Consider the following 25441-nt stretch of genomic DNA (forward strand, 5'->3'; position numbering starts at 1 on the left):
AATATAATCAAAACAAGCTTTTACCTTAACTTAGTTGCTGGTGGTTGAGAGAAATAAGGAAAGGCAGATGTTGTCTAGATCATTTGCAAAATATGAAGATGAGGATGTGACTAAAAAAAGATAACAAAGGTTGGGAATTCCCCCCTTATTCCGATCGGAATAAGGGTGGGACCCTAACCCTTTTATTTCTTTTTATTTGTTTTGCATACTTGTTCAATCAGTTATGAGTCCATTTTATATGCGGGTTTGGTTTTTGGCATGAAAAATAGTTCGGGTGCGAAAAACAGCGCGAAAACGGACGTTTTTCGACTCATTTTTGCAAAATAATAAAAACATATTAAATGGTTGTAAAAACCCAAAATATTTTCACGGATTTGCTTAAAACATGTCATATATGTGTTTTATAATTCGTTTTCGGCTTGACGGATGCTACAATGCTCGTTTTGATGTTAACGATTGTGTTTAAACTCATAGCGTATCAAAACGAAACCTTTTTCGTTTAAATGGTTTTAAACCTACTGGGGCCTAAATATCAATATGTTAGCCACTATAGTATATATATAACTAGTATATGACCCCTCAGTATATATACGGGTCATAATCAGTATCGGTCGGTTACTCGTCTAATCGCTACAAATTAACCGATTTATCGTTTACTCGCTACATAGTGAATATGGTATAACTCGTTTTGTCACGAATGTCACAGTTTGTTTTAAAGAAAGGGTTAATTGCCAACAAGATATTTCACGTTTAGTACTTAATTGTGTGATTTTAAAGTTAAATCTCACTAACTAATTAACTTTTTATTTTGGGATTCATATGAATGTGGGGGAGGAGATGCTAGGGGTATCATCCAATGTCTGGCTTCAAAAACCTTTCTTTGCCATGTGGTCTCTCTTTATGATGTTTTGTTTAGTTATGATTCAAGTTAGGTAATTTACATAAACATTTTTTTGAATTTCAGTTTAATCAACGTTTTTCTAATTTACATGCCTTTTTTCTAATTGATATTTTACCTTAAAAAATGCTGAAGTTGAAAATCTATCAATTGAGGAGCGCTTAGATGAACACACAAGGTTATTCACTCAGTATTTATATAAAGATAAACTTGATGCCTTTTATGCTATTTTAGCAATGATTGATAATGTTTTCAAATAATCAAATTGCCGTAGAGAAATGCAAGAGAGATTAAGGAACTTGAGTGAAGATGAAAACAATCAAATGTAAGTTTTCTTTTATGTCAATCATGTATACCTTTTATGATAGATTTTACACTAACCATAACTGTAAAAGAGAAATATCTAAAGTTTCCTCATTTGATAACATTTATTCTTATGTGCGTTTATTATATTCACGGTGGTTTTTTTGTTTTTGTGTAGTTTGGATTAGATCTATTTCAAAAGGTTATGGCTTGATCTGTCCACGAAAGAAGACCATTTTGTTGTCATAAATCCATTTGTTATTGTTCCTCTTCTTGGAGTAAGTACAAGATTTGCTATCATTTCTTTGGTTTTATTGTTTATCTAATTTTAACTCATTCTAATTCTAATTTTATGGCTGTATTGTTTTGTAGCAGATTGGATCCGTGTTCTATGTGTAATTCTCAAAAACTGTAAGTAACATCATAACTACAATTTTATTTACCGAATATAATCATTTAGTTTAATTTATGAATGTGTAACATCATTTTTATTTTCTGTGTTGCCATCAATAATTATCAACCAAAGAAATGCCATCATGGCAAAGGGTAAAATAGTAACCGAACAAGATGAGTCTGCTTTATTGTTAAAAGTATTTTATTCAAAACCCCCATACTGAACGAAAATAAAGTTCAGGTTGTTGGAATCGATCTGCCCAAGACACATATTAGAGTTGATGTAGCTAGTACGTATTGATCCATGTCTGGTCATACCCAATAACAAGGTAGACAAACGCCACGATAATTATTATTAGATATGGTTTAAGTAATGATTATCAACACTTATAATATTTGGAAATTGGGTTTTGTAAATATTTGCATTTGTGTGTTAAATAAATTATATGGATAATTTATATTTTGAGAGATGTTATTTAAATTGGCTAAATGACATATTGCATGTACTTATGTTAAGTTTATAACATAAACATTATAAGTAAATAAATTATAAGTAATAAAACGGGATTTGAATTTTGGGTGAGAAAAATCTCTTCCCTCTTCTCTCTCCTCCTTTTGTTTCTTTCAAGACATGCAAGAGAGGGATTGGAGGATTTTTATTCTTGGGTGAATAATCTCTACACTCTCTCTCTCTCACACACACATCTCTTTTTTCTTTTCTCTCCATTAGGAGCCGAGAACAACAAGAAGAAAAAGAACAAAAAGGGTTTGTTCTTGCATCAAGTGTTAGGACCCTAGCAACCAAGATGTTTGTTGGAGCTCGTTGGGTATACAAGCTTGAGGCACTTCTCCATCGAAGGTTTGCTATTAAAACCGTCATCTCCTTTATCTTTCTTGCATCTTGAAAGGTTGTATTACATAAACCCCCTATGGATGTTGTTTTTGTATGCATGCAAATTCGTATATGGATCCGGGGCTTGGGTTTTACATATATAACGGGTTTTATGTTAATCAATATAACAAGGTTTTAAACTAATTAAGCTGATGTGTTTTTCATATAAATGGGTTTACATGGCTTTGATAATCTTGTTAAAACTCAACACCTAGAACCTTATACAATGCATTCTATATATAGGGTACTCAATACACAAGCCCAACAGCGACAAAAAGCCCACCGAGATCCAAAGGGATCTCGGTTTAAATACGCAGCCTAAAACAAACAAATAGACTAAGTACAAACCAAAATAACTAGGCCCAACAATCTTCCCCCTTGGTTTGTAGCTTGGTCCTCAATCATTCTCCATATAATCAATGTCAGCGTCTTTCAAAGCATCTGCCCAAAATTTTCACCTGATAATAGAGGCTGCCATGCTCGTATATTCTTTTACAACCGCTTCAAAAACCGGGTCAGCACTTATCTAAAATGTGCTTAGTGTCTTGATGTCTTTCTCTCCAAGCAATAGTAGATCTCTAGAATCAACAAATCTGTACTGCCCTTTGCCCTTCTGCAAACGTATAACAACGGTGGGAGTCTCGCTATCATACATCCAGAATCTCATGTTATCCAGAATACCATCAGGAATAGCATTAGGCACAGGAATGTTAGTTGCTTTATTTGTAGTAGGCCACATAACGTTGACCATAGTTTTTCATGTTCTTGGATCCACGACCCTCTTTGCTTTCTTTAAGAACGATTCTGCAGCTGGCATCTTTAGAAAGCCTTGATCAACTTGATTTCTAAGAAAGTTCTAGAAGTCTCTACCACGTTTATCATTAGTTGGATTGTGGAATGGAGAGTTTATCAAATCACTGAGATCCACTTTAGTCCAAGAACCGAAATCTTTCATCTTCTTATAGTACTCAGTGACCCCGGACTTCTGCTTAACTCACCACATGTTTTTATCAACATCGAAACCCCAAGATATGATACCCGAATGATCACCATATTTGTCTGAGAAACCTTTTAGGAAAGTGACGATGAATCTGTCTGTATGATCTGATGATTCGACATTCTGATTGGAGTTTTTCATCACCAGCAGCTTTCTCTGAACTCTATCTAATTTCTCTTTGGTGATTGGTGGAGCAGACATATACTGATTCAATGTCTCAGATTCATTTATGTTCTCAGTTGGGCGAAAACCATAGCTATCACCTTGATTAACTTGATTAGTTTGAGAGGCCACATCATCACTGCTTTTAAATTCATCTCCAAAGTTTTGAAAAACCTTTGTTGAAGGTCTAAATACATAACAGTTAATCCTCCAATGTTGGACTGCAGCTCTTTAATCTTACAGTCTTTATCAGAATTGTTGGCTTCCAGTTCCTGATTACGTACATCTTCGACAACTGAATTTTGTTCGAGTTCAAAAACTCAATGTTGTAGCTTGTGTATGTCGACGAGAGCGTCCTCAAGAATAACTCCCTTCCCTTTGTTCTGGAAATAAGTTTCTTGCATGGCAATCTTGTCGGAGGGAGCATTGGTGAATGGTATGTCAGCCTCATCGGTGTGTGGAATATCTTACTCAAAATCAAAATCATGAGCAATGTCATCAATCACCTGATCTTGTGTCAGTGGCTCTGTAGTGGATGAACTTGGTTCAACTTGGGTATCTGGAGCATGCGACTTAGGTTCGTGAGTTTGTTGTTGTAGGCTAGTGATTGCGGTTGTTTTTGGTGTTTTGGTTGTTTTTTCAGTTTCAGGAACCAGGATGTCCAATCTCGGATCTTTCTTTCTGCTTTTTCGTGGAATGTGATCATTGGCTGGTTCCTCGAGAACATCATCTTCTTCATTTACATCAAATGCTTGAGGAGGCTTCAGAGCAATTGATTAAAATAATTCTTTGAAAGCTTCAAAATCACTTAATTGCTCAGCAGTCGGAGCAGTGTCTATCTCACGGTGTTCTGTCTCTTCTTCTTCATCTGAACTAATCTCAAAGGTAGCAGAACGCATTTGAACTGGTGTCACATGTTCATCGAATACTTGAGCTATAACTTGTACAGCTTCAGTTTTAGCAAATCAACCAAAATTTTCAAGAGCATGAAGGCCCTAATAGACTATCTTAGAGCCTTTCCTGGACTGTTTGATTAACCCAAAGGAGTTGGGTCCCATTGACTTCATATCTTAAGTATCAACAGATCTGACGAGGTCGGTGTAGTGTGAGTCGAAAATCATCTGTAGAAATCTTGGAAACATGCGAAACATCTCTTTCTTCTTCCCTTTCAGATTGCTCATCATCTCATTGAAGATAAACTTGGAATAGTTATAATTCCAATCCATGATTAGAGCAACGATAGCAGACATCTGAGTATGACTTATCGTCAGATCCCCCCTTTCTTCCCGACACACATGTGAAAAACGTGTGTATCAAAAACCTCCAGTATGGGTGAAATAACTTATTGATTGCTGGAGGATAAGTACCCTCATAACCCATCCTGGTGAGAATCTCATAGACAACTGTAGTAGAGTATTCCGTTGGGTAATCGGGTTGATCACCGAACAGAAGCACCTCCCATGTAATAGCCTCTGTGATGACAATTGAATTCTTCTGTACTTTGGAGTCTATCGACATAACTCCATCTGGACATCGTGTATTGATTGAGGCATTATTCCAAAAATCAGTGATCATCTTCCTGCATATTACAGGGTTTTCTCGTAATGCGTGAGAAATCCTGCAAGTGTTGAGGCCGACTATCATAGATTTGAACTCCTTGTGAGCCAATGGTGGATCAAATAAGTGTCCAGCTATATTATATATATCAAAAAACTTTAAAGGAGTCTGATCAGCCATTACTGCACCAAACGAATCAAGTTAGTAAAAACAATCTTGACTATAGTTATATTTCAAAGCTGGTTAGTCAAGTTCTAAGACATGGGGGGTCAATGATGACATAAACACATTAGGTGGATGATTAGGGAAAGATAATAATAACATTATAATATATCTTGGTCCACATAGAGTTTTCTGTCCACATGAGATTTCGGTCAATCATGGGTTTTCGGTCAAAGGTAAGTGTTCTCTGTCAATATCAAAAGAGAACATGAGTTCTCGGTCAAGTCCAGCGTTTTCGGGCAACAAAAGTCAACCGAGAACATGAGTTCTCGGTCAAGGCTCGGAGATCTCAGTCAACGTAAGTCAACCGAGAACCTCTTAATTGTTTGACAGCTGTAGACAGAAAACCCTTTGGGTTTCTTCTTGAAACATGTGCTGTCTTCTCCGAGACAGCCGAAAACTCCATTAAACCTGTAACAAATCTTTATAAAACCTTGATTTATAACACTAACACGCTCCAATCAAACCATCGAACGCTGATCCTAACAGGCCATGAAACCCTGTTCATCAATGATATTCGTCTATTCATCTATCAGACCTTGAAAACCCTATTTTCATAGAAATAACCAGCTTGAACATTGGTTCAATTACCTGTGAATCAATAAAGACGAACAATAAAAATCGATTAGTGTGATTAGCTTATGCTAGTGGAGATCTCGGCGGATAGCTTGAGAGGAAAAAAAATTTAAGTTTTGAGTTTTGAAAGTAATGAGAGCAATAATTGAGTTTATGAAACATTTTAATATATCACCTCTCGTCGGCCGAGAACTCTCACAACCCAGGAATAATCAGCCAACCTAGACCCAAACAAGAAATCCCTCTCACGATCTCAGAAGGTGAGCAAAGAACTAGTAGAAAGGCCCAAACCATTTGGTTTGCCAAAAAACATGTTGACACATAAATGACAAACAGCCCAAAAGCAATTTAAAGCACATTGAAAACGACCCAGTTAAATCACACGTTTCGAGGAGATTAGTTTTGAGATAAAACAAACAAAAAGCAAAATAAACAAAAATAATACAAATAAGATTAACAAGCTAAAGATCATTTTGAATTTTGTAAATTGGGATCAAATTTCAGGTTTTTTGTAAAAATGCTGCCTTTTGGTGAAAAGGTCCGAACATGTAATCATATTGTTTATGAGGCTGTCACTAGGATTCATGTTCAGTGTTATTATGACATAGAGATACAGGTTGATAGGATGTATAACAAACTTAACATGATTTTCATTGCATCTGTGATATGAGTTAGGTTCAGTTTGGCATAAAGCTTAGATGGACATCACTCATAAACCTATGATGCCTCCTATCTTTTCTCAAAGAGTATTTGGTTTTCCCCAGATCACCCCAATTTGACTCCAACCCCCTAGTGCTTGATTAAAAGATTTTTATAGATAAACGGACAAGAATTTAAGCTTTATGGTTGAAGGTTGGACTTACAAGCCGTTCGGACTTATAGGCCTTTCATTCGAGACATGACAGGACTTACTTGTGTGCCCCCATCTATGTAGTTCTAGTTTGACCCTCTAAGCTTTTAAAAACATAAACTTTAATAAGATAAAATAGACGCTTTTGTAGATTGTTTTTTTAACAATAACTTAATAACACAACCTTTTTGGTGATCAAAACACTATTAGGCTCGTGTATGATTGGGTAATTGCTTTTCTGCCTATCATAAGGGATGTATATGGAGACATGCGTATGTCTTAAAAATGACTCTCTACAGTAAGATTAGCAAATTTAGTTTATATCACTTCAACTCTTACGTGTCAAGGAAAGCTACCATACAAATAAGTGACTGTTCTAGAGTCTTTTAAGCTTAATAACTTCACCCGTTAGGCACACAGAAACAATTTATCTATCACTTTCCAAATGTTGGATCAATTTTCATTTGAAAATATTTTGAAGCTTCTAAAAAGCTGTTAACTGAATAATATTATCATTTCGCAGAGAGTTACATAAAACACACATGTTAAGAACTCAGTCACCCCGGTCACTCTTTAGTGTTCGGGTAAATTGTTGGAACTTATATTTTAGACCGACACATAGAATTAATTTGTGGGTGAAAATTATATTATTTGGTCTCAACCAAGGGTGGATGGCTTGAAGACCAAGTCATGCTAGACTAGTATTAATAGATGTTTTTATTCATTTGTCTAGTATGAGTGACTGTATTGTGTATGTGTATGTGTGAGATTTAAGGTTTTATCCCTTTGAGAGAGTCTCCGCCTCCAGGATGAGCTCTCCTGGTGACGGCTGATATTTCTTAATCGATTGTATGTATGAATGTATGTATGAGTGTTTCATCTTTATGAGAATCATTCAACTAATATTATCATACTACCATTTCTATCTTTTGTGTTTTGATTTCAATTGTTCATCATATTATTGATTGTTAATCAAATCAGGCTCTCTCCCAATACACCTCGTCCGTCCAAAACATCTTTCAAGAGTGAATACGAGTTAGATTCGATTCTAACCCTAGATCCGAGCTCCACCGTTAATACCGATTATTCACGCTTCCGCACCGGGGCTCGGTGCTCACAATTGGTATCAAAGTTGGGTTACTGAATCGTTCAGACTAACTGCTGAACTGATTCATTTCGCTCTTGAATCCACCATGGATGTTAAACGATGAAGTTCGTTGAAATTATTTTTGGGGGTTTTGAAATTATTTGATGATTTGGATAAAATTTTATGGATTGATGTTTGGGTTGATGACTCGTTTGGAGATCCAACATCAATTTCATGTTTATTTGGTCAGAACGGTCCAGATCTTATGTAACAGTGTTATTTGGCTCGTTTCGGGGCAACACTGTTCATTTGATGATTTCCAGATCTGAAAAGGTTGATTGATGATATGAAGATAGGTTTCTTTGATTTCGAGACGACGTGGATAATGCTACAATGATTAATTTTCATATATGAAACTAGTTTCCAGATCTAAAATTTAGGGTTTTGTAGATGTTATTGTTTATGATGAATGTGCTGCATAAACTGTAGATGTTTTTGTTGAAAAATATTGCTGATGGTACAAACTGATAAGGAGAATGTACAAGTGAAGAAAGCACAGGTACTAAAGGCAATTTCATCAATGTTTGTTGAAGCAGATGAAAAATGAATATTCAAGCAGGTTCTGCAAGGGCAAATCAGTGACTGATGATGCAGAAACGAAGTGCTGATGTCTCGAGCAGAAAATGAACATATAAGATTGAACTCGAGCAAACATAATGATTAAGTGTTGCTTTGAGCACAAGATGTGTTTTTCCCAAGCACATCTTTGATTGGTTCAAGCATAGTTTATCTCGAGCACGTCTTATATCGAGCACATCAACTTCGAGCACACTTTGTGAAAACCAGAGCATATCCTTTTTCTTCTCAAGAAAACTATCTTTTTAAGGCTCCATAACACACTTAGTGATAGTGAAGGCTCCAGAGCACACTTATTGCTAGTGAAGGCTCCAAAGCACACTTAGTGCTAGTGAAAGCTCCCGAGCACACTTAGTGCTAGTGAAGAAATAAAAAATCACAAGTGCTAGTGCTACCGAGCACACTTTGTGCTAGAAATGAAAATCGAGCACGCTTTCCGAGCACACTTTCTCCCAAGCAAGGCTCCTGAGCATACTGCGTGCTCTTGAAAAATTGAAATATCACAAGTATTTTTGCTTCTGAGCACACTTCCGAGCACACTTATGCTCCCGAGCATGCTCGGTGTAAATTTTTTTTTTTGAAAAACCACAAGTGTTGTGCTCCCAAGCACACTTTATGCTAAGAAACAGAGTTTGTCAAGTCCCCGATTTTAGCTGGATCTTACTTAATCATGTCATAACTCACACAGATTGATGTGTCGACAAGAGAGTTAATGACGGGTTGCTATATTAGAAAGATGACCGTTTGTTAAAGCCGAAATCAATAACAAACATATGGTTGCTTAATCAATATTCAAAGGTAACCAACACAAACAAGATTCACTCAAAAGATTTCCATTCATATAACATTCATCATACAAATTGGATAATCGATTTAGGGTTTCTTGAAGGATGGTTTTTCCGTACGTATCCTAGGACAGCCGTCACTTTCAAGAAAATATTCTTTCTTATCCAAAAGTGTAAAGGCTTAATCCGTAGCTGATCCGTAGGCGGCGTGCCCTAAAACATCTTATTTATAGGCCTGCCAACCTAGGACAGCTGTCGTTCCTTCTAGAAACCCCAAACATTAATACATAAGTGCAAAACAAGTCTTCCGGGTAGGCTTTGCATCAGTCTTCATTCTCCGAGTAGGCTATGTACTCTGCCATCCTTCATAACTTGGTAACATAGAAGTGTGCTCGGGATCAGTTTCCTGGTAGACTTTACTTGAAGAGTATTTTACCAAGTAAAATACTCACCGGGTAGACTTCAGTCTTCTTGACTTTTCCAGACTTTTCCCGACAAACCCTTCCGAGCAACCTTGTTCTTCAATGGTCCAATTCAACTCTTTGCTATAAAATAACTTATAAGCAAAGTGTACTCGGGAGTACTGTTCCTTGATTGAGTTGAACCTTGCCCGACATTACTTAATGATATTCCATTCAATCATCAAGCTTGCTTGGACCACTATTATTAATAAATACCTTGCCCGATCTTCCAATCACTTGGCTTCATGGACTTGGTTAGCCGAAAGCTTACTCGGAAGTGAACCTTACTTGGCTATGAACAACAGACTTGCTTGATAAAGTGAACCTTGCTTGGATTTACATAAACTAGTGAACCTTGCCCGGCAATGCACTAATTTGCAAACCTTGCTCGGATATCCACTAAAGAAGACTACTTGAAGATAACCTTGCCCGATAGACAAAATATCGTACCCGGCTAAGTAAAAGCTTGCTCGGAGGTCCAAGGTGTGCCCGGTTCCATACTTAGCGAATTCTGAGGAGGTTGAGAAGATTCCAATCTTCCATATATCTCAACAATCTCCCCCTAGATTGGAACACCTCAGTTGACCCAAAACTAAATTAAGGTTACTTACACTTAGTCAAAAACACACATCAAATTAAAAGTTAAATTACATAATCAAATAACATAAACAGATTACATATTTAAAAGCTGTCCGAAGACATTACATCACAAAGCCTAATATATGAATCTTGTCTCTTCCTTGCATTATGAACGGCTTGTCTTCGATTGACTATTTCTGATGCAGCTTTCATTTTGAAGATATTAAGGATTCGGTAGTGAGTATGACTTTCTGGTATAACCCAATCCTTTATATCCATTAAATCTTCAACATGCAAATAGGTCAAGTCTTCATCTTTCTTGATAATCCCCCGTACTTTTCCATCCGAGTTTCTCAGCAAGTAATGGTCATTATTTTCTTTGTACTCTACTTCAGTTATAACGCCATTTCTTTGTACTGTGTAGTTGGGGCGTATCATTCTACTTCCTAAGCTTATGCATGTGTTCATATTTGACAATCGATTCATTCATGTGATATTCATCATAAAGTCTCTTTCAGCAATGTCCATTCTTTTCAATTTTTCTGTCCTCTTTGACCTGTGAAGTTGAATCATACTCAACTTCTCTTTTCCTTTAAGAACTTGAATCCCTTTTCAGCTTCGTCTCTCAAAAACTTTGATAGATCATTCATCTGCCTTCCAGCCATCTGTTTTTCTATTTCTGAAGTCATACAAATTAAGATTGGCCATTCTTTTCAGTTGTTCTTCTGTGTATTCACGAAAGTCACTTCTTACAACAATTTCCCTCAGCTGTCTACTTTCCATGATCACCTTCAAAGATTCAGTGACAGAGTCATAGTAGACTTCTCTTGGAAGATCCACATCAGATTGTGGTCTTATTGTTCTTTGTTGTGCAGCTCTACTAGATTCACCTCTTCCTACTTGTGGTTGTCTTCTTGAGATTGGAGGTCTAAATGGGATAGACTTCTTTGGTTTTCCAGGCCTTAAGTTGAAAACTTTAATGTAGATGGCCTCTACCATTTATGTTGGAAGGTTAGCCAAATCAACAATATTCTGTCCTGCTAGTTCTTTAAGATCCAGCAGCATTCTTGCCATACCAGGAGTGTTTGCCAATCCAGAAGGCACAAAACTTCCATCCACAAAGGTTCTAGGGTTATCACTTTCCCTTAAAGCTTTCTCCCATTCAGCCTTTTGTATATAAAAAAGCTCTTTCAAATCTTGTTTCTCCAAGGCATTGAAATCTGCTTCACTCATTCCCCTTTGATCAATCATAACCCTTTTTAGAATATTTATCATTTCTTCATTTTTCCAAGGGACAATGGGTTCATCTTCTGGTTCAGGCTTCACTTCTTATGGGGTAGGATTTTCAACTGATCTGACTTGTTCCTTTAATTTCTCCCTCATAGTTTGAATTCTTCTCTTCTTTGCTTGAGGTTCATCAGTTGATTCAAACTGTTTGGTAGACTTTTCAGTTTGTGCCCTTTTCAGCTTTTCTTTTCTTTCCAATTTATTGTACTTGTCTACCACTAATTCTCTTGACATGTTGTCATCAATATCATGCTTTAAACCTCTTTCCAGTAGGTAACCACACATTCCTCCAAATTTCTTTTTCAAATTTTCTATTTTCTCAAGTTTCTCATTTTCCATTACAAATTTTTCAATCACCTTTTCTCTTTCACTGTTATACAGATATTGAAGTTGATCAAAGTTGAAGTGAGACAAATCTTTCTCTAAATAATTGTTCCTTCTGAGATATTCTCTGAATTTCTGGCTTTCTCTTTTCTTTTCTTCCATCTTTTTCTTGAGACTATCTCTCTCCTTATCAAGTCTCTTTTGCAACTGATCATCATCAAGATCAGCCAAAGTTTCAAAACTTATACCATATATTCTTAACTTTACAATCAATGGATGACCCCTTTTAGCTTCTCTCATGCTCAACTCAATGTTGGCTCTCTGCTCATCTGTCATTTCTACTTGTGGAGATTCAACATTAACAGCTTCACCTCCTTTCCCTTGATCATCATTGTTTTCATCAGAATCATCAGTTTCATCATCCTCTTCAGTTGATACATTGAATGCATCTATCATTGGTTCATCTGAGGGTGGATGATCTGGATCTTGTTCAGTTCTAACTGGTACATCAGGAACACCTTGAACTCTTATACCTGGTTGCAAGGTTTGTAGTGGGACATCCCTTATAGGACTAGGATCATCATCTAGAGTTTCAACAAAGTATTTATTCTTGTCATCCCACTTTCCTCTCGTAGCAGATCTTTCATGCTTAGTCTGCTCAGATGATCTTTTTCTCCTCATGTAGGTCTTGGCAAACCTATTGACTTTCTAAGCAAATTCTTCATGTAGTTTTGAAAGTCTTTCTCTTTTCTGTTGAAGTGTTGCATGAGGTTGAGATATATTCACCCTTTCACACCAGCTGTCAGTTGGGTTCCTCTTCAAATCTTCTTTCACCTGCTCTGCCCATTTCTTGGCAGCCATAGAAGCCATGGACTCACCAATTTCTTCTTCAATCATCATGTCAGTATTCAAGTTGGCAGGTTCAGAATTTTCTGAGGAATTTCTTTGCTCTTGATTATGGGATTGAAACATGCTGACCACCATAGCTAAAAATTGTCAGCTTCCTCAGTTTCTGTTCATCATAATCAGTATTTCAATTGCTTCTTGATCAGCCACATCATCAACAATTTCTTTTGCAAGTTTGGCTTGTTTGATCAAGATCTCCTGTTCTGCCATTTCTTCAGGAGTCAAGGATTGTGCCAGTATCTCCCTATCCCTTGTTTCTCTCATAATGTTCTCTTGTTCTCTTAAGGCATCTTCATTAGCAATAGCATCATCTTTAAATAATACATCCTTTTTTGTATATGCCTTAACAGGCTCTTCTTCACTGACTTTTGTTTTGCCTTTCTCAATTCTTCTCCTTACATCCTCTTCGTCTTCAGACTGTACATAGTCATCAATTTCCTTCTCAAGTGCTTCTAACTCAGGATCATACTCTGCCCTCTTGGAGCTTTCTGGTTGTTTAGTTTGAGTGATGGGCTCCTTAGAAGCAGTATTCCCTTTATTCAACACTTCAGTCTCTACTCCAGTTTGAATGTCAGTTAAGACATCAGTAGCCATATCAGTAGCAACTACATCCTCCTCAACATTTATCTTTTCAACCCTATCCTCTGTCTCAACATTCTCTCCATCCCTCTCCATATTTACTATTTCATCATTGTAATCATATTCTTGTTCTCCAACATCTGATCTATCACCATCATACTCATCGTCCTCAGCTCTCCTCTCCTCACTACTCTCCTCTCCATCATCATAAACATTCATAATCAATTTTAGACTGTCTGCAGTCTCCACAACTGTTACAGTTTCAGCAACGTTTAAACCAGAGACAGTTGGCATATTCTCATTCTCCCCCTGTTTTGGGGCAGCTGAGGTCTTCTCAACCTCCTGCTCTAGGGCTTGAATTTTCAAATTTTCTTGTACCAACTTCTCTAACAACATCACATTCTCCTCTATCACCTCCTCATTCCTTCTCCTCAGTTCATCATTTTCTTTTAACAAGGTCAACAGGTCAGTGTTAGTGGGTGGTGTTGTAGGTGGTGATGCAGTGAATTGTTCATATCCACGCTGTTCTTGGTTTGTGGTGTGGGTTTGAAATATAGATAGTGGTGGTGATTTTGTATGAGGTGGGCTTGGAATGAATTGATCTGTGTGAGTTGAGCTATATGTTGGTGGTGTTTGTGGTGTTGGGTATGTATGTGTTGATGATTCAGGTTGGCTTATGGTTAGGGTTTGGGGTGGGGATAGAGTAACTTGATGTGGTGGAGTTTGTGGTGGTGATGGTATAATGGGTTGGTCAATGTGTGGTGGTGATTGTGGTGGTGTTGGAATAGGTTGTTCTTGTTGCTCAAGTTGCTCCCCCTGATTAGGTGCATCAACATCCATAACTACTCCAGCTCCTCCTTCATCTCCATCAATATTATCATCTCCATCATCTGAACCATCATCATCACTCTCAACATCATCTCCACCTTCCTCCTATGAGCTTAACTCAGGCACTGGCATCACATTCAAGTCATGGTTCAACAACCATGGTAGGATCTCAAAAGGAACTTCAGAATTGAATATATTGGCAACACCTAGATTCTTAATTCTCTTGTATGTGTCAGGGTTCTGCAGTAGGTGTGTAATTCCCATAGTGGGTAGATCTTGTAATTCTCTATTAAAGATTATCTGTAGGAACCTTGGATATTGTAAGAACCTGTCTTCTCTGCTTTCTTTAAGTTTGCTACCAGTCCTTCAAATATCATCTTTGAAAAGTTGAAGGGTAGATCATAAATAATTCCAACTGTAGCATTTTCTAAATCATGACTCATCAAGGTCCATGATCCTTTCCTTGGAGCAAACCCCTGTATCACATGGTGAATGAGGAATCTATACAACATTGGAAACATCCCCTTTTGAAACTGCCCATCATGTACAGTTCCCTGATAACCCATAGTTTCTTCAAATATTCTCATCAGGTGTGCTGTATTGAAGTTTATTAGGTTATGATCACCATCATTCAACCGCAAACATCCTCTGATCATTCTTTCTGTCACATGTATCTCATGGCTAGCAACAGAGGCTTCAATTCTTCGGTCATTTATGTCATCCACAAGTGTTGCAGAACTCCATAAATCAAGTGAATGATTTCTATAGATAATAGGACTTTCAGTGAAAGAAAAACTGACATTTGATCGAGCCATCCAGGTAATCATTCTTGCCACTGGCTCATTGTCAGGTGTGACTTGTAAACATGCACACATATTGTGTTTCTTTTCGAAGAAGTACTTGGGTTGTTCTTCTTCTGCCATATCTGAAAATCACAATAAAACATATTCAAAGTGAAATTAGTCATAAAGTTCAGTACTTTAAATAATTTCAAGGTATAAAAATGAAGAAGAAAGAGAGAAAAATCATCAAGAAGGTTCTGCGAAAAATTTATAACCTAAACATAAAAACAGAATATTAGTAATCATATACATAATCAAAGCTCATTATAGTCTAATCGTGATCGGAAAACACATTATTGTTGCTTACCGAGTCGGAATTAGAGGGCTAATTCAAGTTAGGGTTTGGATTAAAGTTGAATGCGATAAGTCGGTTTAGGTTTCTTTGCGAGTAAGCAGTTGCAGTGGAAGGAGAGAGAGGGAAAAGTAATATTGAAAATTTTTCCTAACTCCCTCTTATATACCTTTTGAAAGTGGGTTTTAAATGCTTTTTGTCGTTTAGTGAGTTATTAGCTGTCACACAGTAACATTATCCACTTGATAAATTAAAACATTTCTTTACCCTTTTAGCAAACCTTACTCGGAAAAGTTTAATATATCCAAAGTCTACTCGGTATACTTCCACTTACACAAAGTTTACCCGATTAAAATAAAGACATCAAACCTTTCTTGGTCAAGCAAAGTAATTTAAAGTCAAGACACTATTGAATAAAGCTTACCCGAAATACTAGATTTCTTGAGAAATTAATCACAAGGCAAATAATCAAGTATGAAATATCAAATAATCAGTCTTACTAGGAATCATTTAAGATCCCCATATAAATTTCTCAAATTTAAATTAAATAACTCAATCTAGCATAAACCCTAATTAAATAAGAATTATAATCAACAAACATACTAAAAACATATTCAATCAAGTATACTTGGAAGCATAGTGTGGTCGAGCAACCTTCCTATGCAAAGTGTACCTGAATAACCTTCCTATAGTACAAAGTGTGCCCGGAAAAGGCCTTTTAGCATATCGTGTACTCGGAAAGTCAAGTTTTGAAATTACCAAGTATATTGAGGTAACAGAAGTGTACCCGAAATATAAAGTGTGCTCGGAAAGCAAAGTTTGCCCGAAAACACTTGTAATTTCAAAGAAAATATAAACACAAATATCACAGAGTATGCTAGGAATGAAATTAAAAACACATAAACATTTAAGTGTGCTATAGTCTAAAATTTCAAAGAGCTTGCCGGAATATCCTATGTTTGAACTAAGCTTGCTATGATGCACATATTCAATCATCAGGTATGCCCGAGAACTAAACTAAACAGTTTAGCATACTCAAGAAACATCAACATATCAAACCATACCCGAAATTGACAAACTTAAATAATAATATCTAAGTGTGCCCGTAAAGGTTAACAAACCTTTCTTAACACATATTCACACAAATCACAAAGCTTAATCGGTGTACTAACTTAAGTTCACAAAGTTTGCTTGAAATAACAATCAGCATATAAAATGCAAAGCTTGCCCGGAACAAGAGTTTCTTGTTAAAAGCTAGCTATAACACATAATCATCTCAAGACTTCAAGCTTGCTCGGAAAATGAGTACACCAGTGTACTCTACCCAGAAAGCGTAAACACTTCAAAGCATGCCCGAAAATCATAAACTTAGTCAATAATGACTAAGCTTGCCCGGAAAGGTCATAAAGCATCAAACCTTACCCGAAAATACATATTCAAACATATTCAACTGTTTTGTGCCCGGAAAGGTTATAAAACATTAAACCTTACCCGAACTTACATATTCAAACATATTCAACTTTTTTGTGCCCGGAAAGGTTATAAAACATCAAACCTTACCCGAACTTACATATTCAACCTCCTAAAGGAAAAATGCAACACTTTTTGACTTAAACCACTTTGTCAAAATATATTTTTCATTACAGATCATAGTTTAAGAGAAAATGGTGCATTTAGAGATCAAATTTCAGTTGTATTTCTCTTCAAAACTGTTTCTTCCATTTTCTGAAAAGATCTCAAGAATGGGATCATATTAACTATGTAGCTTTCTCAATACTTCATTCTCAGCATTATTATGACAACATAGATAGGTTAACAGTAGGTATAAACTTAGCATGAATTTCATCTCTTTGGTGATATTATTAAGGTTCAATTAGAAGCGTGATGCATTAATGGTCAACACTGTGCTTTGATGCCTCATATCTCTTCTCAAAGCTTATTTGGCTTTCCCCAGATCACCCCAATTTGACTCCAACCTCCTGTATTTGGTCAAAAACTTGTTTTTTGTATGACAGAACTTATTTTTTTTTTTTTTTGTATTTTTGATATTCAAACATATATAGAGGTTGAACGATGGACTTACAGTTAAATAACAAGTCTTTCATTCAAGATGAGACTAATTTTGTCAACATCTTTGTAGTTCTTGTTGTAACCCTCTTGTTTGATAAAATATTTAAAACAGTTATCAACTTTTGGTTGATTTATTCATTCTTCCCCTTGTTTTTGATATTTTCTAAAATTTTCTAACACATGTTCTTTGTCATATTTAAAGATGTTTCATTTTTGGTTGACCAAATAACAACAGGCTTGTGTATGACTGGGTAATCACTTTTCTGCATATCATGTGGAGAGATTTATCTTGAGACATGCAAAGAAAACTATGTATCTCCACATAAAGATTAGCATATTTATTATGTTTATATCACCTTAGATTTTACATCATCATGAGAAAGCAACCATACATGTTAATGACTATACTATGGTCTTTTTAGCCTATTAATTCCATATGATTGGCTAAGTAGTCAATGTACTATCATTTCCCATATTAACAGCTTAATATTCAATCACCCCAATATCTCTTCATTGTCAGGTAGATGGCTATCATGTTTGACCAAAAAAATGGTCAACAGGACCAAACATACATGTAAATATATGTCCTTTCAAATACAGAGCTATTGACATCGTTTTAAGTGAAGGAATAAGAAACAAGTCATGATTGCCTCAAATGCATTCAGTTTTCAGGTCAATGGATATCCTTTGAATCTGTAGAGATTTAAGGACCAAACATACACAAGTGCATGTCCTTCCAACTGGGCAAATGACATAATTTTCAGCAAAAATAACCACTTGAGTCTTTTCGTTAAAACTCCTTCTTTTAAGCTTCTTTAAAGCTTGAACTGAATAATCTTATCATATCTCTGCACCATGAAACAACTTGCTCATGTTTTGACCAAAATAAAGTAATTATGCAAAATTCATTAGAAAATTCATTTGATCATTTAATTTTGACATAAGACTCATTTTGACACAAACAGTTGCAGCACATAATCAAATCTTAATCAAACATGATACCATCTAGACAAGTAGACAGTATTAACATTCAAGGTCTATCCTATCTTAATAACGTCAGAAGATCAGATAAAACACATATTCAAGAAATTTAGCCATGATAAAGATAAGCTTACATTAACAAGTAATTCATAATAGTAACACTCATCCTAACATCACAAATGCACATCAACTGATAAACTTGCAAACATATTAATTAAATCAATCATGTCAAACTTTGCACACATAATCAGTTAAAACATATATCAGATAACACATCAAGCAACATAATCAATTGTAACATAATCAAATCTTATTCAAGCATATTCACTGAACATTCATTATGACCTCTAACAAAAATAATCAATTATCACATAGAGGCACATAACTAGGCACACATCCTTAATCAGATTTCATCAGAGTTGATCATTCCCAGGGCTTTCAAAAGAAAGTTGAACCTGGTTCTATCAAGTGGTTTGGCGAATAGGTCAGCCAAATTATCACTTGTATCAATTTTTTTCATTTCAATCAAACTTTTTTCACTGCAATATCTGATGAAGTGATGTCTGATTTCAATGTGCTTAGTCTTAGAGTGTTGAACTAGATTCTTAACAGTAAAATATGCAGTAGTATTATCAATAAGAATAGGGGTGTTCAGAAAATTCAAACCATAGTCCAGCATCTGATTTTGAATCCATAGAACTTGTGCACATCAGGCAGATGCAGCAACATATTCAGCTTACGCAGTAGAGATTGAGACAGTAGTCTGCTTTTTACATTGCCATGACACTAGCCTTTCACCCAAAAATTGACATCCTCCTGAGGTTGACTTTCTACTCATGTTACAACCATCATAATCTCTGTCTATATATGCAATCAGGTCAAAGGATTTGTTCTTTGGGTACCAAATTCCTAAGTCAGGTCTTCCCTTCAAGTATCTGAATATTCTTTTAACAACATTCATGTGAGAGACTTTAAGACTTGACTGGAATCTTGCACACACACATACAACAAACATGATATCTGGTCTTGTTGCTGTCAGATACATCAGAGATCCAATTTTGGCTCTATATTCATGTTCATCCACAGGCTCCCCCTTTTCATCTGCAATCATCTTTTCTTTGGTGTCCATTGGAGTTGAAGCAGTTTTGTACTCACGACAGTTGAACTTGGTCAAAATGTCCTGCACATACTTATTTTGGTGAATAAAGATCCCTTCAGCTTTCTGTTGAACTTGCAATTCAAGAAAGAAGTTCATTTCTCCCATAGAACTCATGCTGTACTTGGACTTCATTACCCCTTCAAACTCAATGCACATATATTCATTTGTAGATCCAAAGATGATGTCATCCACATACACTTGTAACAGAAGTAAGTCTGATCCCTTTCTTTTGTAGAAGAGTGTCTTGTCAATGGCTCCTCTTTTAAAACCATTTTCAAGTAGATGATTTGACAGCTCATCATACCATGCTCTAGGAGCCTGATGCAGTCCATTAAGGGCTTTGTTTAGCTTATACACCCTGTTTGGATACATTGGATCCTCAAAACCTGGAGGTTGAACAACATACACCTCTTCATCAATCTTTCCATTTAGGAATACAGACTTAACATCAAGCTGAAACACTTTAATGTTCATTGGGGCAGCATATGCAAGAAAAATCCTGATAGCTTCAAGTCTTGCAACAGGAGCAAAGACTTCCTCAAAGTCTATGCCTTCTTCTTAAAGACATCCCAGTGCTATAAGTCTAGCTTTATTCCTAATCATAAAACCCCTCTCATCCTTTTTGTTTCTAAAAACCCATTTGGTTCCTATTGCATATCTGTTAATTGGTCTCTCAACAAGATCCCACACATGTAGGTCTCTGAACTGTGCTAGTTCCTCCTGCATTGCTTCCACCCAACTATTGTCTTTTAGTGCTTGAGCAATGTTCTTTGGCTCTATTTGGGATAGAAAGCAAAAGTACAGACAGATGTTGCAATTTCAGAATGACTTCTTGTAACTCTTTCATGTAAATCTCCAATGATGTTTTCATAAGGATGATTCTTTTCCACATAAGGAGTTTGTACAATCAAATCTTTAGATAAATTTGTGTCAAGATTTGTTTCATTGAGATTTGGTTCTTCAATGATCAAATCAGTTTCTTCATCATGAAATTCTGGTGCATCATCATTATTTTTTCCTGAGATAGATGCACCATTGTTTTCTAAATTCAATCTTTGAAATAGATCTTGAAATCTTGCTGTAGATGCAGCTTCTTCTCCACTTGCTTGGTTGCTTGTGTCACCCTCATTCTGAATTTGATCATTCTGTGCATCTTGATTGTCTTGATTGTTCTCTGTATGATCATGTTCAGGATTGTGATAATTTTTTGATCTTGTTCACCATTGTCATATGAGGAATTCTTCACAAAAGTATATTCCTTTTCTTCTCTAGCAACCTTCTTCCATAATTCTTCTAAGTCCAGTGGTTTCTTCTTCTTCTCTTCAATTTCACTGGTCTTGTAGAATGAGTCATCAAAGTCTTCAGGATAAATCTTGAAAGACCTTATCAATTTTTCATGATCAAACAGCCATGCTACACCATCAACTGTATTGAATTGATTGTCATTAAAGACGATGTCAGATGATTCTATAACACTCAAATGGTCTTTCACATATACTCTATAAGCTTTTGAGTGTGTAGAATATCCAACAAAGAAACAGTCTAGGGATTTTGTTTGAAACTTGTTCAAATAGTCCATTATGTTCAGAAGAAAACATTTGCATCCAAAGGGCTTGAAAAATTTGATATAAGGCTTTCTGTTATTGAATATTTCATATGGAGTTTTGTTATGCCTTTTGTTGACAAGCACCTTGTTCTGAACATAGCAGGCTGTATTTATGGATTCAGCCCAAAAAGTGACAGGTAAATCGGCATCTGCTAACATGGTTCTTGCAGCTTCAATCAAAGTTCTATTTCTTTTTTCTGCAACACCATTTTGTTCAAGAGTTCTAGGAGCTGAGAATTGTTGTAGTATTCCCTTTTCTGCACAAAATTCTTGCATAACTCCATTTTTGAACTCTGTACCATTGTCACTTCTCATCATTTTAACTTTCTTATTTAACTTGTTCTCAATTATTGTCACACAACCCTTAATCAACTCTGCAGTCTCATCCTTGGTACTTAGGAAATAAACCCAAGTATATCTTCAATAGTCATCAATGATCACAAGGCAATATCTTTTCTTTCCTATACTTGGCACACTTACAGGACCAAAGAGATCCATGTGAAGTAATTCAAGTACTTGATCAATTGAGTTGATGAGTTTTGACTTATGAGTAGATTTGTGTTGTTTTCCCTTTTGGCAGGAACTACAATGATCTTCCAATTTGAACTCTCTTGTTGGTAAGCCTATGACATGCCCACCTTTGACAAGTCTATTCATGTTCTTTAAGTTCACATGACAAAGTTTCCTAGGCCACAATTTTGATTCATTTTCAGTGGCTTTAGAAACAAAACATGCACCTCCTCTTGAAAAAGCTTCTTTTAATGTTCAATTCATACAATTTGCCATTTCTTGGTGCCATCATCATAATCATTTCAGGTGGAATCACAAACTCAGGTTTTAAGATGAAACAGTGTGCATCATCAAAACTGAATTTGTATCCCTTATCACACATTTGTGATATACTCAGTAGATTGTACTGAAGACCTTCAACATGAAACACATTAGCAAATGAGACTTTTCCATTTGTTAAAATTCCTTTCCTAACAATCTTTCCACCATTTTCATCACTCCCAAATGCTACAGGACCTTCAAAATTTTCTTCATAATTGACAAGAGACCTCTTGTCACAAGTCATGTGCCTAGAAAAACCACTATCCATTTACCATATATCATTCAGAGGAGTGGACTGTTCCTGCATATAAGAAAAAGTTTGATTAGTTAAGTGATGAAGTGCAAGCCTTATCAACTTGCAGCTCATCAGATTCAGTTTCAGACACAGCTTGGGAAGTAAGTGTTGTTGGTTCAGGATCTTCATGAGTGAGTTCTATATTGTCGGAATTGTCTGTTTCATAACCACACTCTCTTGGGGTTTTGACAAATAAGGTTGAGCTTGGACAGTCTTCTGGTGCACTGTCACACTCCTTTACCACAGTCTTTCTTTTCAGAGTAGTTTCTCACATCAGAAACTGTCTCAACCTTAGTTTCAGCTTTAGGTTTTCAGAGAAAACCATGTGGTTCATATACATGCTTTAACAGAAACTTTTCATCACCAGTGAGTTATGTTGGTTTCTTTCTAGGATATGCATCTTTTCTTCTTGCCTTCTCACTGCTTGATGATCCTTGAGAACTATCAGATTTTACAGATTGAGTATCACTTTTTGGGATTATCCTCAAGGGTTGAGAGCTCTTTTTAACATTTTTCACATGCTTCACTGGAGATTTACCTCTTTTAACAGGTTTGTCCACATGTTTCTTGGCTTTCATTGAATGCCTTTGGCTCTCATTTTCCAGAACTTCCTCTTCACAAACCTTTTCCATGCCCAACTATTTTTCATACTTCATTTTGTAGGACAAAAAGTCTTGTCCATACTTTGTTTCCTTTGGGACATGAAAAGGCTTGAATTTGAGTCTTTCATTACAAGAGTCTGTATGATGACCATACTCATCACACTTCTTGCACCAAACCTTTCCTTTGAATATTTCATGTTCTTTTGGTTTCTTGAACCTTTCACTTAGTCTTGGTAGATCAACTCCAATTGTCTTTTTAGATTTTAAACTGTCAAAATCAATTGAGAAGGGAACAAATTCAGCTATCCTTATGTTTCACTTCTTTCTACTTTCCTTTAACTAAGACAATTTCCCTTAAACTCAAAGGTTCCTCCTCTATGTTTTCCCTTTGTCTTGATTTCCTCTTTTCATATTCCTCCATTGTTTCTACTTCTCCAATGTCAAAGTCTTCAATGCTTGAGAAAATAGGGTAAACTGGAATAAAGTTTTCAACATTCACATCTTCTTTTACCCTTTTCTTGCTGTTTTGCGTTAACTTTTCCAATAATTCTTTGCTTGGAGGTCTCACTGCATTGTAATTTACCTTCTTCTTCACACATATATCAAAGGACACATGTTCTTTCTTTGTTCTTTCATTATGTTTCTTCATTCTTGATGTGACAGGTGGATACTTTGGAATTTTGTCAATGGATTCTGGTTTCTTGAATCTTCTTCCTCTTTCGGCAGCTTTAATTTCCTCCTCGGTAATTTGATCACTTAAATCACTCAAGTCATCTTGATTCAAATCAATTGACCCAAGGTCATCTTCAGAGACTTGAACTCCAATTGACTTTTCTTCTTTCAGCTCTTTCTTCACAACAAACTCTCATTCTTGTACAAATCCACAAGTTCTTCTTTGTCTTGAAAGACATCTTTGAATTGTTGTAGATATGCATTTCTTTTCTCTTTATCAACTTTTGGCATAAATTTGTTGTTGAAAGGTGGTGGTACTGCTTTGTACTTGTCTTTTTCCTTAACTTGGTTTAGAATTGCACAGATGTTTCCCATGGAAACCAAGTTCTTCAGGAATTCATTATCAGCTTGCAGTTTTGTGTTCTGCACCTTATCTTCTATAATCATTTTCTTCAACCCATCAATTTCAGTGGTGAATCTTTTCTGGGCTCTGTAACTGTTTACACAGTCTTCTTCCAAGCTTTTCATTCTTTCTTCACTCACTAGTTCACTTGCCTCATATGCATTTATGATACTTTGTTTCTTAAAACACCTACTTTCCAGCTTGCCTACTTTCATTTTCAGTTCATTGATAACTTCAGTTAAATCAATATTAGGAGCAGAATGTACCTGAGATGATGATCCAGCTCCTTTCTCAGTTATAGCCATGAATGCCACATTTGCCCTCTTGATATCATCTGCAATATCTTCTTCATGGTTGCTCCAATCAAAGTTACCTTCATGATGTGTTGTTACAACAACATTTCCTTGATTTTTGATCTAGTTTTGATTGGATGGAACAGTGTTGTTTGGAACATTTTGAAGGTTTTGGTTGTTTCTTTGAAAACCTTGATTTTGAGGCACTCCTTTATCATGATTGTTCATTTGAGGTTAGAAGTTGTTGAAGTTGGGATTATAGTTGTTGTTGGGATGGAGTTTGGTCTTTGATGATATTGAGGCTGCTGTTGATACTGAGGGTGCTGATTTCTTGGTTGGTTTTGAAATTGGTTTACTTGGAAATTTCTTGGCATGTTACATTCTCTTGCAAAATGACCAGGCTGTTGGAAATTGTATCAAATGGCTTTTGACTTGTCAAAACCAATTCTTTCATTTGGTCTTGATAGGAGTGACCTACTAGTCCTGTTGTAAAGCCTCTTGCTTCTAAGAGCCAACATAGCTGCTTGCCACTTCAAATCCATGTACTCCAAATCATCAGCATCTATCTGCTCAAGATCATCTTGTACTACACTTGTGTGGATTAAGTTCTTTGCAACAAATGCATTATATGACTCAGGAACATTGAAAGCAAGGCTTGTGTATTGCTGCCTTGACTATTTCCACTACTAATGTGTGGAACATTCCTACTTGCCATAGAAAGAGAATCAGAGTCATCAATCAATTGCACATTGAATCTTTGCTGGTTTCCATGATTACTTGTGCTACCACCAACAAATGATTTTGGAGTTTCAGAATTAAGTTCAACAGGTTGTTCAATGATAGGAATCTGCTGTTGATTCTTAGTGGTCAAATTACCCATCGGTGCAATCAATGCATTTGACACATTGAAACAGGGTCTTTCTTCTTTAATCATTTCATTCTCTATCATCTCTATTTCTGCAGCTTGAAGAAAGCACACTACATCATCCACTTTTAGCTCATTGAAGTTGTGCTTTGTAAGAATGAACTTGCAGGCAGTATACCATTCCTTTGGCATAGAGTTGAGTAGCTTG

This window comes from Bidens hawaiensis, unplaced genomic scaffold (genome assembly GCF_021521415.1).
Source record: "Bidens hawaiensis isolate Kalapana, Puna unplaced genomic scaffold, B.hawaiensis_p1.1 tig00001093_1, whole genome shotgun sequence".
Classification (NCBI taxonomy): domain Eukaryota; kingdom Viridiplantae; phylum Streptophyta; class Magnoliopsida; order Asterales; family Asteraceae; genus Bidens; species Bidens hawaiensis.